General features: G+C 37.7%; 1 protein-coding gene across 2 annotated transcripts in view; it reads left to right on the top strand.

The window, feature by feature from the left end:
• pard3aa (par-3 family cell polarity regulator alpha, a) overlaps positions 1 to 15,159 on the top strand; it is a 445,004-nt gene that overhangs the window by 182,657 nt on the left and 247,188 nt on the right. The gene's annotated exons all lie outside the window — the stretch shown is intronic.

Genomic DNA, 15,159 nt, shown 5'->3' with positions numbered 1-15,159 from the left:
AAAACTACAATACTTATGTCTTAATAGTAAGTGCTAAACCATCAAGCTTTTTTTTCACTAGCTAGTGAAATTATGTGAAAATGTGAAAATAACTGCAACTGGCACATGTTGCATTCCCTAATGCACATTAAACTCAAAAAACGTTGAAAACATTGGATCTGCTCACGTGTAAAAGAACACGGCGCCTCGCTTCACTCTGAAACATGCAGCACCCTAAGACATTGAGTTTACGTTTTTAGTTCGAATGATAACCATTTTGACAAAAACAATGGTGCAAAAACAATGCTAGAGATCTTTTATGTTATTATGAGAAGTGTAAAAAAAAATCTGGTTCATTATGAAACTGTGGCAGGCTTCCACAGTCTTGGTAAATGAAACAGGGAAAGTATCATTCATGTCCGTGGCACATACTGGGAGTAATCGTTAGGGTTACTCCACTTCTACAGAAGCTAATTAATTGCTGTATTTACTGCCCAAACAGCAAACCACCCTTCATCAAAACTCTCTTTTCCCTCAATACAGAAGGATACCGGAGAGTCTGAGGTATAGATTTGCCTCACATCCTGCTGAAACAGTACAGAGTGCCTCTGCGTTTCATCTTCCTGACAGAGGAATAGTGGATTGGTTTTGTGGCTGGAGGATTCTGCGTTCTCACACTCTGTCTTGTTTTCTGCTCGTCCTCCACAGGTTTTGTTTCCACTCTTTTCGAAAAATGAATCCTCTCCCTTCTCATTCATCTGTTCCCTCTCGCCAATTTCTGTAGACAAGATGAGGGATTCTTCCGCCCCCTCGGAAGGTTTCACATTCTTTGTTGTTACTTTTTCCCTCCTTCTCATATGTGCTGCCTCTCACCGTGTGTGTGTGCAACAGTAACACACATGCATTCTCGCCGCAAGCATAGCAAACCTGGCCTGTAGGTGCTGCTCTGATCTCACTGTTTGAACCCTCATCCAGGAGGAAAGAAACAAAGAAAAAAGGGCAGATAGAAGAAACCCTCTTTCCCTTGGCTCCTTTGAAAGGCCTCTCCCATTATACCACACACACACACACACACACTGTGATTATTCACAGTGCAAATGGCAGCCCACCAGAGAGCAGCTCCTACAAAGAAACCCAGACAATGCAACCTGAGACACTGCTAAGCTCAGCCTACCGTAATTAACTATCTGCCTTGTTCCTGCCTGCTGGCTTCGTCCCTCGCACTCATTTGGCTTCCATTTATCCATGTAAACAAATAAAACACATTTCTTTTGCACTTTCCTATGAAGCTTCATTGCAAAGTGCTTCAGAGATTTCCAAACGAGGCCCATCGCCAACACATTAGTTAAAGCTTTATTCAGTATTGCTGAGCTGAAGCACCTGTTGATCTAGCTTTAATTTCTTCTCTGGCACACCGACTCTCTTAAACACACATTCAAGTACAATTTCACCCCTTCGTCTCCTGTCTTTGAGTTTAAGAGCTGTTGAATGTGACGGTCTAGGTGTCAGTGAGACTCATAGCGGAGTTCAGCTAATCTCTGAGGGACAGGTTGGTGAAGTAGACATTAAGTCTGACCTTTAACCCCTTAATCTAATGTCTTGGGCTCCTCACGTTCCCCAGGCCCACAGCTGACACCATTCGACCTTTCTGAAAAGCTTTCCTCACAACGCATCCAGGCTTGTCCTGTGGAGAGCACTTAGCGAACTGAAACCATTCTTATCCATTAACCTGCTACCACTGGCCCAAACATGACCTTTTCATGCTACTCCAACTGGAAGCAAGTGACAGAACCTTCCTAGAAACCAGTTTGAGGTTGTGGCTGAGAATTTGAACACATTTGGTGGTAGCCCTAGCTGACTGGAATTGGTCAAGATTAGACTAGCAGCAAACCAGCTCCCTTGTTCCATAAACTAGCTTAACTTCCTTAAACTTGTGTGGCCTGTTTTTGTCTCTGAATAGCCACTCGTCCAGTTGGTCAGCCGGGTAAATGAGCCTGGATAAAACCAACTGCTACTTTAAAGGGATAGTTCACCAAAAAATGAAAATTCTGTCAGAAATGACTCACCCTCATGTCGTTCCAAACCTGTAAGACCTTTGCTCATTTTCGGAACACAAATTAAAGTATTTTAGATGAAATCCGAGAGCTTTCTGACCCTCCATAGACATGCGCCGTGGTACTCTTGTGAACGTGCGTCGAAGACTGGAACAGAAGAGAAGAAATTGTTGAATAATGTTGTTATTTTTGTTTCCTTTGTGCACAAAAAGTATTCTCGTAGCTTCATAAAATTAAGGTTGAACCACACGTCATATAGACTATTAACAATGTCCTGACTACCTTTCTTGGCCTTGAACATGGTTGTTGCATTGATGCCTATGGAGGATCAGAAGGCTCTTGGATTTCATCAAAAATATCTTAATTTGTGTCTTATGGGTTTGGAACGACACGAGGTTGAGTAATTAATGACAAAAATGAACTTTCAGAATTTCTCATTGCAAGTCTACACCATCTATTCTGCAGCTGTCCTCACCGTAGTGACCCAGAACAGATACGTGTAGAAGGTGACCTTTGTTCCCATGTACCTCTGTGGTGATAACTGAGAACACGCTGTTTTCTTTACCTCTTTATCGCAGCTGGGAAGTCTTTGTGTCATTTTAGTATGTGCATCAGGTTAGAAGTGTGGTGATGATGTCATAACACAGTTCCTTTGTTTCTGCTCCTGCCTGGGATTTAGTGGAGCTGGTCAAGGGCGTTGCTTGACTTACTTGGACTTGTTAAATAATTGTAGGTGATCTGTTTCATTTCAGATAATTATTCGGACACTTAAAAAGGGTCAGCTTCCAAATCACCAATCTGGAGTGGTGTTGTATTAAAGCTTAAGGCGGGGAACTGGAAAGTTGCTAACTCTATCAGGTTACTCCTGGAGTTGTCCCCTATATGTCCTACTAGTATGTGTAATGCAGATTTATTCCAGACTGTTTTGTGTCCTAATTCTGGTTGCATAAATGAATGTCTTACATCATAATAGACCACCAGACACAGCCATTTGGGAACTTTCTCTCTGACATTCGCATTTCTAATGGATCAAAACAGTCTGGAAAGTTCTTTGGTCTGTCTGAACTCCCAGAACAATTGCTTGGCTCTGAATAGAACAGCCAAAGGAAAGCTATATTAAGATGCAAGCTTTTACAGATATTGGCTATGCATTTTGCACCTTTTGTGCTCACTGCAATCCAGAGAAGCACAATTTATTTTCTTTTTCGCTCAGTCCGGACGCATTCAGTCAGAATTTCTCTCTCTTTAGAAGTGGACTGAGCTCTCTGGCGAGTCTAGATGCACGTCTCTTATCTCATTTGTACATGAGAAAGAGGCATTTTGGGGTTCCTTACAAGAATTTACTTTCACCACAAAGCATGGTAGCGGAGAAAGAGACGAGTCTGAAGATATGACTGCTGTTGTTGCTTTTGTACATGTCTGTCTCTATCCATTTTTCCACTTTCTAGTCCAAGATATAATTTGCTTCTGCGTCTTTCTCTGTCTCAGCATAAACATAGTTTTTCCAAACTTCCTTTGTAAAGGAAAGCAATTTGTAGCAGGAGAGCAATAGATTTAGGCTAAAAAATTTAGGCAACACAATTTTAGGCAACAAGAGTAACGGTGATCATTGGCGATGCAACAAAGTTGAGAAACTTTATGCAATGAGCAGCAATGAAATGCGGCAACTACCAATGAGAGTGACAGTGAAAGTCACATGATCAGACTTCTGGTACAGTAGTTCATTAGGAGTTTCTACTTGTACAAACCCAAAAGTAAAACATTTTGACAACCGCCGAATTGCGTTTCATGAATGACATCTCGACTCACACTTTTTATATCAATCCTCTTTTCTACCTTCTCTATCTATATTCAAAGTTCTGACTGAACAACATTGTCTAAGTCTAATCAGGTCATGTTTTTATGCAATGATGCAGAATTTCCCTCAGGGATCAATAAAGGATGCTTATCTAGGCCTATCTTTGACATGGTGTGAAACTTTTTGCACCGGTCATGCTGACAAAACACAAAGCACATCTTCCTTTACCTGTAATCATGAGTCTGTCCTCCACAACATGGCAACCCTGTCCATATTTCACCGTTATTTACGTTCTCTCTTTCTTTTCAGCCACTCTTTTATTTCCACACGGGTGATTATGAGTGTGTTATGTCCTGATTAGAATTAGTGAGTGCACTTTGTGCTCTGCTCTACAGAGTGAGAAATCACTCCCTCAGTGAGAATAATTGAGCCTAGGCCCGGTTGCCAGCTCATTACCCACAAATCCTAGCAGACTGGGGCAACTTAGCAGGAGACAATAATGACTTTGGGGAATTTGGAACCTCACTGTGGTGAAAACTGCTGTTTCACTAAGGGCACATCCGAGGTGGGGAACCGTATGAAGAGGCGTACGAAAGCTGCGAGGCAAGTCAAGATGTGGGGTTACGCTACTCCAGTGCTCATATTAGATCTGTCAGAGGCCATGTAAATGACTATGGTGCAACAAACTGTGAATGAAAGTAAAACAAGGCAATTCTCCACAAATAGACTGGACTTGATCCAAGCTCGGTTGTTGATGGACTGCGGGAGTTAGCCATGCTTGAAAAGCGCTAACATCCATCAAAGGTTTTGCCTTTGTAACAGACAACTTCCTTTAAAAGACAATTTTGGCGTTAAGTGGCGTCCCCTTTCTTGCTCTCTCTCCAGCCAAGCGATCCACACCTGGACGCGATTAAATACCCAGAAAATGGGGGTAATTGAGGGAAGACGCGTTTACGAAAATAGCGAGAGGTCTTAAAAAATTCACACATTTTTGAAAGCTAAGAGGGCTGTATTCTTCCACACCTATTAGACTAAATGCTCTAGCGCCATTTATTTGGATGACAGCTACGCGATGAGGTGGAAGATAGACTTTGGAGACTGTCAGTATCCGATTTCCCAGCCTTCCTGAATAATTCATTCCTATTTATGTGATTTTTTTTATTTATTTTTTGCTGTTTTCTACTCTCGGTTCCAGTTTATAATGCGAGTGTCTCCTTTGCTTCAAGTCATTTGTCTCAAATGAGTCCTCTCCACAGTGTCCGTGTCCATCGTACCAACAGGCCGCTTTCGTTCTTTTATTGCTTCCATTAGAGCGTAATGCTTTTAAGTTGCCATAGGAATATGGCCAACTGTAAACAGCTCTACTTCTGTGAATGAAGGCCAGGAGGAGTCCTTCTGCTCATTTAGAGAAAAGAGAAAAGCATTTGATTTGCATGAGTGGCGAAGAAAAGCAGAAGGAGCCGTTTCTGAATGCAGGTCTGCAGTGGCCATCTACGAATTGACAGAAAGGAGTGAAATGCCGATGCAGGCTGAGTGGAAGGTCTGTCTGCTTATTTCTTTCTGTGGGAAATGAAATCACTCACAAATTGATCTCTGCAGGACGAGGACCGCATGGTGGGCTTACTTGTTTCCATAGAGTGGGGATTCCCTCAGTTCCATAACCTGGCTGTCCACAGGTGAAGCGTAATGAATGCAGGGATGAATATGCATCGCTAGATGCTGTTCAAAAGTAAATTGTGCATCACATGGTGTTATTTTCGATGAAGACTTCGTTCCCACCAGTATGAGGCCTTTGCCAGTGTTCAGTGCTGTGAAATGATTGAAAGCCGAACCAGCTGTCCCTCAAGCGCCAGATTAAAAGTCATGAATAACAATAATCAGTCGTTATTTCAAAATAAAAGTCTGCCATGAAAAATATATTTGATGACTAAACCATTAATATTGGGATATTGATGACATCAAAACTATATTTTTTTGGAGTAAAAAAATAAATACATACACACATACATACATAAATTCATAAAAAAATCATCATATCATATATCACATCATACATGACTATCATACGTTTTTACCGTGATTTATAGAAGATACCATTCAGTATAACAATATAGTTTAAATGCCAAAAAATATTGTTGGCATATTTAGGACAAGAATCATTAGATGAAATTAAAACACTCTATTTAAGGATCGCAGTGCAGCACTATAAAATACTAATTAATCGTCATTTTAGTTATTTGCCATTTTTTTTACTGCTGTCCTTCAAACAACTATTTACCCATTTATCAAAAAGACATTTTTTAATCATATAAAACAATACAATTTAGAAGGATCACTTTTTCCTTAATATATTTTTAGTAAGTACAGAATAAGAATACAGAATAATTCTGTTTCATTTTTACATAGACATGTATGTTATATTGAATAATGATGGAAAATTATTTCACCCATATTTTGACATTTGGTTTTTACAAAAGTTATTTTAACACATGAAAGTAGACACTTTATTTGAATTTAATATCCTTTTTTTTGCATATCATATCACTTTAGTCAATGCAATTTGATGCAGACAGCAAAATGTGAGGCCTTTGACATGCTTACAAAAAATAATTAAAAAAAATGCAATAAACAAAATAAATTAAATGGTACAGCGATGGTACACCTGGTCTGTTGGTATGATAAATATTGTAATGGTTACAGTTCAGTACTGTAAAATGATTGACAGCTAAACCATCTGTTCCTCAAGCACCAACTGAAAAGCCATGAACTGCAATGATTAGTATGTCATGCAGATGTATTAAAAAAAAAAAAAAAAAAAAAAATAGTATAATATTTGTATGTTGATGGAATACACATTGTATTTTAAAATAATTAAATAAACACAATTATTTATTAATAATTATTAGTTAATTCAACCAAAAATGAAAATTCACACAAGAAACCGTTTGACAGTATGTCTTCTGGGGAACACAAATGGAAATGTTAGGAAAAACTTGCAAGTCTAAAAAAAATATTTACAGGCATCTGATGACTGTCGCGTGTTGGTTTCCGTTTAGTTCCTGTTTGCCCTTATTTGGTTTTTCCTGTCCTAGTTTAGTTAATCATCGTTTATTCCTTTCACCTGTATTGTATTAATCATCTTGTTTGCTCTTTTGTTCTTATTCCTTTATAAGTCCTCAGTTCTCCCTTTGTCTTTTCCTGAGTTGAATGTTATTTAATGTTATGTAACGTTCATTAAAGGAAAGTGTGTTGATGCTAATTCGTTCTCGTGATACTTTGTTTATTTTTACCACAACCACTAAATCCCGTAACAATGACACTGTGTGTGAACTTAACAGAAACTACATCGAACCTGATATGAATTGCGTTGTTCATAAAACAGTTGTATTGTTTTGTCATTTATAGTGTTATAAATTATTATAACATCATTTAGTACTCATTTCTTTCCTAGTTTGTGTAGATTTAATAGTCTTCATGGTGTTTCACTTTATGGCTGACTTCTTTCTGGACCTGCTGTGGTACTTTGAGTTATTGTTTTATGCTTCATATGAATTCCGGTGCGCTTCAAAGACTTTTAAAAGACTCTTTTAAGATCTTCCAATGTTTCTCTATGGCGCTGAAACCTAAAGATGTCCGAGTTCCGCTCCCCATGCAACTGATACTTGACTGCCATTGGCTAGTCTGCGTTTGAAGGGAGGGGCTTACCGATAGGTCAATTGTTGGCCCGGCTTCACAATATAGCCAATGAACTTGGCACTTAAAAGATTCTTCCTATGAAGTGGTGACACTCGAATGAGCAGACTTCCTGTACAGACCGAGCTGCACAGGAAGTGAACCGAGTTGCCAAGTGGGTGCAAACATTTGGATAAGAAGGTTAGCAGTATCATGGCGTTTTTGTAAGAGAAGGGAACATCGTCGACATGACTTCCCACACTGATTGAAACAATACCTAAAGAATAATAGTATCCTTGCTGAGTTTTGCCAACATATGTCAGGAAACGCAGCAAATGCTGATGTTCATTGCCCTTTTTTCTTGCAGTTTGAACACAGAAATGGGCTGAAAGTTTAAAAGAAAACTTATTATATTGAGCTTGGTAATAGCTATGTTTTGGCCATTTGCTCAAAGGAATTAATATCCATGTTCCCTCGCTGTCATGCATTGGATTCAGATGCTGCCAGCTGTACTTCCCATCAATTAACTTGTCTCATTGAGTCCAGGGAAACAGACACATCCAACGGCCTCCTCTGATCCCGCCTCCAGAGCTCCAGAAGAAAGGAATAGACTGTAGACCACACACAAACCCTTAAGCTCTGGAAAACAATAGATTATAGTGCCAGTGACTGCATAGGGCTGCAAACAATTAGACTAATCAAATACTTTGTGTTAATCTACCAAAATTAGCTTCATCAACCTCAATTTGTTCAAAATGATTCACTGGACAGTATGACGCACAAACTGATTAAATGTATAGTCCACTCTATATTTATATTTATATATCATATACTGTATATCTTGCAAGAGCGGCTTCCAAGTCTTCATTACTTATCTTGCTGGAACTGTCCTCTGATTTTGATACAGTCAACCACCAGATCCTCCTGTCAACCCTATTGAGAAAGGGCATCTCAGGAACCGCACTCTAGCGGTTTGAGTCTTACCTCTCAGATAGGTCCTTCAAGGTATCTTGGAGAGTGAGGTATCCAAGTCACAACATCTAGCTACTGGGATGCCTCAGGGCTCAGTTCTTGGACCAATTCTCTGTCTACATGTCATCACTAGGTTCTGTCATTCAGAAACATGGATTTTCATATCACTGTTATGCTGATGACACTCAACTCTACCTCTCATTCCATCCTGATGATTCGACGATAGCTGCTCGCATCTCACTATGTCTAACAGACATTTCTTGCTGGATGAAGGACCATTACCTTCAACTCAACCTAGCTAAGACAGAACTGCTTGTAGTTTCAGCAAACCCATCGCTTCATCACAATTTCACCTTCCAGTTAGGCTCATCTACCATAACTCCTTCAAAAACAGCCAGAAACCTTGGAGTTGTGATTGATGATAAGCTGAATTTCTCAGACCACATTGCTAAAACTACCCGGTTCTGCACATTTGCTTTATACAATATTAGGAAGATCGGGCCCTTTCTCTCGGAACATGCAACACAACTCCTTGTTCAAGCTATTGTTCTGTCCAGACTTGACTATTGAAATGCTCTCTTGGCCAATTCCATCAAGCCTCTACAATTAGTCTAACATGCCGCTGCAAGATTAATCTTTAATGAGCCGAAAAGAACGCACGTCACACCTCTATTCATCAATTTGCATTGGCTACCAATAGCTGCTCGCATAAAGTTCAAGGCATTAATGTTTGCCTACAAAACCACCTCTGGCTCTGCACCCCTTTACCTAAAGTCAGTACTTCAGACTGCTGTGCCCTCTAGAAGCTTGCGTTCTGCAAGTGAACGATGCATTATTGTGCCATCCCAAAGAGGCACAAAATCACTTTCACAGACTTTTTCATAAACTGTTCCCATCTGGTGGAATGACCTGCCCAGCTCAATCTGAACAGCTGAATCCTTAACCATCTTCAAGAAACGGCTAAAAACACATCTCTTCCATCTTTATGTGACCCTCTAACTCGAACACTCTCAATTCTAATTATATTTTATGTATCTGTCTTCTTTTTATAAAAAAAAAAAAAAAAGAAAAAAACACAAACACACTTGACCCTCTATCAATTGCATATTTATTCTCTAACTGCTAGCTTTTCTTGAAAAAACTAACACTAGCTTTCTTTTTTCTATTCTATCTACTTGTTTCTTAAAAAAAATAAAAATAAAAACTAGGTTTTCTTTCTATTAGAACAGGTTGTGTCTTTCTTTTTGTAACCGATTGATCATTGATCTGAATTTATGCACATCAGTTTTTGTCTGGAATCAGTGCCAATTGAAAGTTTATAAAAAAAGATTGAATCCAGTATTTTGGTGATAATATAGCATAATGAGAAATTTATAACCATTTTTTACTTTTTTTTTAGGTCATTCTTTGACTGGGAGCACCATGTCGTAATCTGCAAGCGCACTGCACTCACAATATACTGGAGAAGTACATAATCTAATTCAGAAATATTAAATCATTTTAACATTATTAAAAGTACATAATGAGTGACTGTTACCATCTTTGTCATGGAATACACTTGTTTGTTCACATTGAGTTTACAGTTTTAATGTTCATGTTTCCTTTAACCTATTTTTCACAATCCGAGGGAAATTACTATTGTGGCTAGAAAGGTCACACAAAAATGATATTAAAACTCACATTAGACACTGAATAAACTTTGCATACTGTTGTAGCTACCTAAAAGACCTAAACGTATAAAAATAACCAGTTTTTTTGGTGGAAGTTGTTATATCCTGTGTGAGCAAAGTCAATAAGTTTTAGTCCAATCTGATAACATTAACCAGCATTTTCAGGAAAAGGAAAATCCTCTCCAGGTCAAAATGACCAGAACACAACATGAAGTTTAAAACAACGTGGCTGAGCAGAAATGGCCGACTTTACATCGGCGTTGAGATGTATATGTGGATGCCAATGGCCAGTTCTCTCCAGGTGTTATATACCTCTTAAAAAGAACTGGTGTGTTTCAGCATTTGTGAAATCATTCTCTGGAGTACTCATGGAATTGCCGTTCTGTTTCCACTTTATTCCACAATCTCTGCTAATGTCTTTATGAGCTCAGGTTTTTGTTGCTTTTTGTAATCACACATATGCTCAATGACCTTCATGGCTTAGAGCCAGATTAATAGCTCCATACGGAGTTAGTGGGACGATCCTCCCTCTTAATCACCTCTAAATTATGATTAATCATGGAAAAGCAGTCATGAGTATGCGAGATGTGCAGCTCAGGGCATTTCAGAGGTACTGTAGCTGTTTCTATATCAGGAGAATGTGCTTCGGTCTAACTTGTCACATGGGTTTAGTTTTACTGTACCATGGTATTGATGATGAAATGAAATGAAAATTGATTTTTTTGACATGGTACTGTGATAATGCAATTTTCTACCATAACTCTACCAAGAATAATAGCATGCTATGTTAGAAATACTATTTAAATACCATACTATATGGATGTAAAGTACTGCTAAATAAATAAATACTTTAAATGTTATGTTAAACAATTTAAAATAATAATTAATTATACAGATGCTAATTTATTAATTTATTAATAATTTATTGTGTGTGGAGTGTTTGTATTTATTATTTTAAACAATTATTTCAAATATTTTTAAATAATTGCTTATTATTTATAAATAATTACCAATTATTTAAAATAATTGAAATAATTGTTTAAAAAATAATAAATACGTATTGCATAATTTATTATTATTATTATTATTATTATTATTATTAATTTGAGTGTATATATAATGGATTAATAAATGATTTATACATTAAACTGATATCGGTCACTCAGCTGAATATTGGGAATATTCTTATGGTCTTGCGATATTGTTATCAGTGGACATCCTCACAAAGAGAACAACTCTGACTAAACCAGCAAATCACTTCAAAAGTGGCTCCAGACAAATGCAGGCAGTGATAACTTGATTTTCAATAATTCATGCGCTCTTAAACCTCGGTGTGGGATATGAGAAAGTATTCCTGCCTGTGGTTATTGATGAAGGCATGCCAGTTAAAGGCACTGCCTGCTTTAGGTTTTATTATTGACTAAATTATTGATTTAAACCCTCATAATTAGCTGACCTAATTTAATAAATGTGCAATTTAACGATACTGCAGCCCTACCGAAGCGTGCCGTGGCATTGATAGATATGCCTGTGCGTGTATGAAATCACAACTGACAGATGATGTATTCGGTACAGATGCATTCGGTGACTGAGTGGGAGAGCGAGAGAGAGAGAGAGAGGGACATTGACATTTTGTCCCGTGTCCCACTGCGGGTCACTCTGGCGAACTTCTGCTCTCCTTGATCTAGACAAATGTGAATTAGCTCACGTATCTGATTTAATTTACTTAATAGCATTAAGAACCTGTTTGCCTTTAATTTGATCAAAGTACTCCTCGGCCGAGCCAAACTTTTATACACCATTAGCGGTGTCTTAAAAAACAAAGGGGAGACAGGTTTAAAGGCGCTGGTGTCTTTGTTGATTTAAGCGAGGGGAAATAAGAGCTGAAATGCAGTGGCGGAAATAAAACTTTGCTCATTGGATTACAAGATGCCAGGTTTCAACTGCTGCCTGATTTGTTTATGAGCGTTCAGATATAGTTCAAGTTCAAGTTCAAGTTGAACTTGAACTGGTTGCCAAGTATGTTTTGTTTGGCTTTGTTTTTTATCTTTCTTTTTTTTTCTTTTATTTTCTTTTTTCTTTTCTTTTTGTGTTTTCTTTTGTGCTTTTTGTTTAGTTATTCTTAACACTCACAATTTAAATACTGACAATGTTAACACAGACAATGTTTTTATAATGTTTATAGGTATATGGATACATGTGTATGTTTATGTGAGTACAACACACACACACACACGCACGCGCAAACTGATATACATGTGTGTGTGTGTATTACACTCACATAAACACACATGCATCCATATACCTATAAACATTATATAAACACTTTTTTTCATGTGCCGAGCTTGTTTTGTCTGAAATAAAAGCGTTAGATAAGCTGACTCACTCCTTACTGCCCCAGAACGAGTACGGCTCTCTTTGAAGTCTCATTCTTGACCCACAGGTGCCATTACAGGGGAATATGAAAGTGTCTGAACATGGGCTCAAAACTTAGAAATATTACCGCCTCGCTCAGCAGAGGTGCACCCGAGAGTCTGACACACAACTGACAGGCCTCCGACACTGCTCTCATCTCTCGCCAAACAGCTGAGCCGATTTCCACAGGAGACAAATAATAATTGCTGGAGAGATGCTGCAGCTGATATATATGTCATATTACAGAGGCTGAGGCTGTTGAGAATCACACTGCTGTCACAAAAACAAACAAACCCCGGTATATAATTATTCGCCTATTATGTGATAATACCATGTTTTGGAATGTGAGTTATGTAATCAGATTACTTTTGTCAAGTAACTAGTAAAGTTATGCAAAAAAATACTTTAATTTTTAATTTACAAGAAAATATCTGAATTTTTGAAATAAGTAATGCCAGTTACTTTGTTTTTTCACGTATTGACTGACAGCTCTCCGGTTGCCATGTTGAGAGAAATCGGGAGTAAGTGCAGAGGTGTTGTGTGAACATGTTGCTTACTGTAGTTCTAAACTAAATGCATTTACTCATCTCACTCGCACAAAAACAGATTCAGTATTCCTCAAAATGTATAAAGTCAAATGCAAACCTGCAATAATTAAATGTTAAATAACACAAATATACTTTATGTATTTGATCCCATTTTATTAACCAATGTCTTTGCTGCTGACCTTCAATGATCCAATTCAATGAATCATCCTAAGCTGAAGAAAAAATAGCTGAAAATGTAGAATTACTTTCATCATTTTCACCAGAATTTCACTTTTGGTGTAAAATGGCTTTTACATTTCCCCCAAAATATAACTTTTAAATATTAAAAACAAACAAGTAGCCCAGGTGAAAAAAAGTAACCTAATACATTACTTTCCACTAAAACAAATAACACAAATAGTTACTTTTTAGAGAGTAATGCAATATTGTAATGCTTTACTTTTAAAAGTAACTTTCCAAAAATTATAACTTTCTATTTTAAAAACAAACAAGCAAGCCCAGCATAAATGAGGAAAAAGCAACATAAAAGTAACGTAATGAATCACTTTCCATTAAAAGTAACTAAGTAATGCTATTAGTTACTTTTTTAGGGAGTAACACAATATTTTAATGTTTTACTTTTAAAAGTAAGTTTCCCCAACGCTGGTCACAGTGCTTTGTAGTAAAAAATCAATTAAATTTGATTTACTTCCAGTCAACAAGTCTTTCTTTTAAACAATGAGAAATAAAGATTAATTTTTGCAATTATTGCTTCTCTTTGTTGCTTTGTTGATGTTTGTTTGTATTGATGGGTAGATTCTTTTATCCGTATCGAGGACGTGAAAAATACTCGGATGAAAAACAAGTTAATCTAAGATTTAATCAATGTGCAAGATGACAGATGTATTACGAGGCCTGATTACAGGCGTGCATTAATGGATTTCACAGTCGCCTGTTAATATCCCCTGTGACATGATAAGTGTATGAAATGTCTATACCAAATGGGCTATATTTTTTCATTTGACACTCCAAATAAACAGTAGCACAAACCAAGCGCACTGGGGTAGTGTTCGTATAAGTAGATTACAGTAGTGGGTCAGCTTTATGTCCGGTAATGACTTTAGTCATCATTTAGGTCCTTTTAGCGTTTGTTTCCCCAACACAAATACAAATAAGCGTCTCGAAAATGATGAGTAGTGTGATCCATTGACTGTTGTAATGGAGATTTTCTTTAACGGTGGGATGAGATGACCCTGTGTTTGAGAGAAAGATGTGAAGTCACGTTCAATTAAATCAGTCTAATTCTTTTAAATGTCTAATTGAGGTAATAAGAGATGCCTCTGAGGGACAGACGTACTATAATGGTGCATTGTGGCGCCCGCAGTAGGGCCTTTCATTTCCATTTTTTTGGGCAACGCCTACTTTTTGAGTACGCTTTGGCTCTTGAACCTTGATTTTTCCATTTCTTTATTGTCTTAAATTCTCCACATCAAACAAACTCATTGGGTTTCAGTTAAGTATCACCTTCTGACCACAACGGCTCCTCGTAAGGGTCACTAGTTTCTCCAACCAGACATGAGAAGTTTTGAACAGCTGTAGTATTTCGTACGCCGGTCTAATTTGTTATGTTTGGCTTTTTCCGTGTTGTTTTTTGGGCGTGTTTCGCTGGAGGTAATTACCAACTTTTGTACATTGTCAGGAACTTGAGTGAGGTCACTATTATTGGACATGGTAAATATTTGGATAGTCATTGTTTGAGAGACTCTGTACAAATTGCCCGCTTCCTTATATTTTCTTTATGACACATTTCCCGCACTTTACGCTGGACAAGAAAATAGGCCTTCGGTCAGTTCTGGGTTAAAAACGCAAAGCTGTATGTTTGCGTATAGATTTGAAGATATTCTCGCTCCAGATTCCATCTATTCCTGAGAACATTGGTGAGGATAATGGAAAATAATTGTGTTTGCTTTTGTAGCAGTCTCACATAAAGTTCCACTTTGAAGCTTATTATTACTTATTATCACAAAAAAACTAAATGAAATATGCACTTTTGCACTTGAATATGTATTTAA

Source organism: Barbus barbus, assembly GCF_936440315.1.
Source record: "Barbus barbus genome assembly, chromosome: 46".
Taxonomy (NCBI): Eukaryota; Metazoa; Chordata; class Actinopteri; order Cypriniformes; family Cyprinidae; genus Barbus; species Barbus barbus.
Note: the sequence above shows the minus strand (reverse complement) of the source record. Positions and strands in the feature narration are given on the sequence as shown.